Source organism: Arachis hypogaea, chromosome 15, assembly GCF_003086295.3.
Source record: "Arachis hypogaea cultivar Tifrunner chromosome 15, arahy.Tifrunner.gnm2.J5K5, whole genome shotgun sequence".
NCBI lineage: Eukaryota > Viridiplantae > Streptophyta > Magnoliopsida > Fabales > Fabaceae > Arachis > Arachis hypogaea.
Genome location: NC_092050.1, coordinates 142,535,796 through 142,538,222, shown reverse-complemented (window position 1 = coordinate 142,538,222; position 2,427 = coordinate 142,535,796).

Sequence of the window (2,427 nt, the reverse complement as noted above, 5' to 3'; positions counted from 1 at the left end):
ATAGAAATGGCATTTTGCACATGCAGGTAACAAGAACCAGTTTTGCACATTCAGGTAAATTTTTTCTCTAATCTATTTATTTAAGTAACTTGCCCTAATATTTATTTCTAGATATCTAAAAAAAATGCTATTACTTTAATACTTTTAATTTTTGGATGAGTTGTTAAAAACAATTTTTTAAGTGATATTATATTCTTTTAGAAAGATCATTAAAAAAAGTAAGTTAATGACTATTTTATTTTAGAAGTACTTATTTAAAAACACTAATGTTTGATACAAAAATATAAAAGCAAATTTTTGTCTATCAATTATGTTAAAATATTTTTTAAAAGTAAAAAATGTGCAGATAAAAATTCCAACTTCTAAATACCGTATCTTTTTCTTATTAATTTTTTTCTAACACTTTAGTTTTATTAAAAAAATTATCAAACTTAATAAAACAAAATTGGGAAAAAAAAATTATCTTACATATTAATAGCATCCAAACAGGTACGCTTACATCTGCCTCCATGCATTTTTCTTCCCTCTCCAACTAAAATTATTATTAATTTTTTAGCTCTCTCTTCAATGGTAATGTAAAAAAAATAAATTTAAAATTATTTAATTTAATATTTATAATTATATATATAATAAATAATATTCATAATTATAAATTTATTAATCAATTATTTTAATAATAATAATATAAAATAGAATAACTTAGACTGTTTTAGATTTATTTTTTTAAAATATTTTTGTTTCTTTAATTAGTGCACGTTTTGTTGTCCTTTGCGCCTCTACGGTGGAGCTTTTTTTTTTTGGTCTATGCTTTTACACATTTTTTTATAGATATGGAGAGAAAAATAATGTAGGACGTAGTTATGGAATGTATGAGTATTTTACGTAATTGTGATGTTAAAAATAAATCGTCCGATTTTTTATACAAAAATTGGACCCTCCGATTTGTGTTTAAATAATTAAAAAAATTTAAAATGTACAAATTGGACTGTCCGATTAATTTAACCAAAATTTAAATTCTCTCTTCCACACAATTTGGACTGTCTGATTAAAAGGCAAATTTTTTTTTAACAAAAAAATTGGATAGTCCGATTTTTTTTACTGTTTCAAGACAAACTGTCCCACATCCATATCTAGCACCTATATTCTCCACATTCACGCACAACACGCTGCTGCCATATCGAAAAAAATAGCCAAGTTTTTACCGTTGTTTGAAATTTTGAATTGAATTCTTTTTAAGTACTGAGTAAATAATTTAATTAAATTTTTTAAAAAAATTAGTTTAAACAATAAATATTTATATTAAAAATAATTTATAAATAAATTATTTTATATTTAATTTTTTAATTTTAAAAATACTTATTTTTAAAAAAATGTAATAAAAAATTTTAATACGAAAAAAATTATTTTTTTAAATTTTTATAAATACTTAAATAACTTTTTAAAAAATTATAATTTAATTTTTAAAAATTACACCAAACATTAACACTACTATTTTTTATAAATTAAAAACTCAAAAAAATAACTTTTAAAATTTTTCAAAACGAGCCTTTATCATCCTTCCTTTTCTCTCTTTTCTCACCAAATCTCTATCTAAGGCGTAAGGACAAATCCAATCAATAATGATCCAGGTCAAATAATGTACAAAAATGGACCTTGTTTATTTTTTGAAATAGTATTATATTATTAAAAAATATTTTATGTATATAAAAAATTAATTATTAAATTAATTATTATATATAATATTTAATTTTTTATATATTTTTAATTTAATAATTAATTTTTTATATACTCCTAATGTAATTTTATATTATATTATGTCATTTTGTTTTGTATCTTAGTTTAAGGTTCACTCTTTTGGATATAAAAATTATGTGTGTATTATGTTATGATATAAAGGTGACGAGTATTATGTACTCTTATGACGGCTCTTCTTTTAAATTCACAAAAAATAATTATTGTCTGATTTTTTATTGCAGAAAATAGAAATAAATTAGACGATTCGATTTGTTTGGCGCAAAAACGTTTAAAAAATTCTGGAACATTAATTTGGTAGGTCCGATTTAAATTTTTTTTATTTCAAGAAAAACACAAATTAGACTGTCCAATTTATTTGGTTATATATATTCTATATGTCTTTTTCACTCTACTTAACAGAATTTTCTTCTTTTTCTTCGTCTTTCAACTCTTATTAAAAAATTATCTTCATACTTTTTTTCTTTGTGTCGAAAATTAATATTGAGGTTGAGTATTTTTAATGTGAGTAAAAAATGGATGAAAAAATATGTTAAAAATATATTATTATGATTAGATTTTATTACAAACATTAGAAAGAGTAAAATTTGTATATGAGAATCTATTAGATATCTTTATTCCATTCACACTCTCATTTGAGAATTCTTAGTAACATTTATTAACTATATAAAGGAA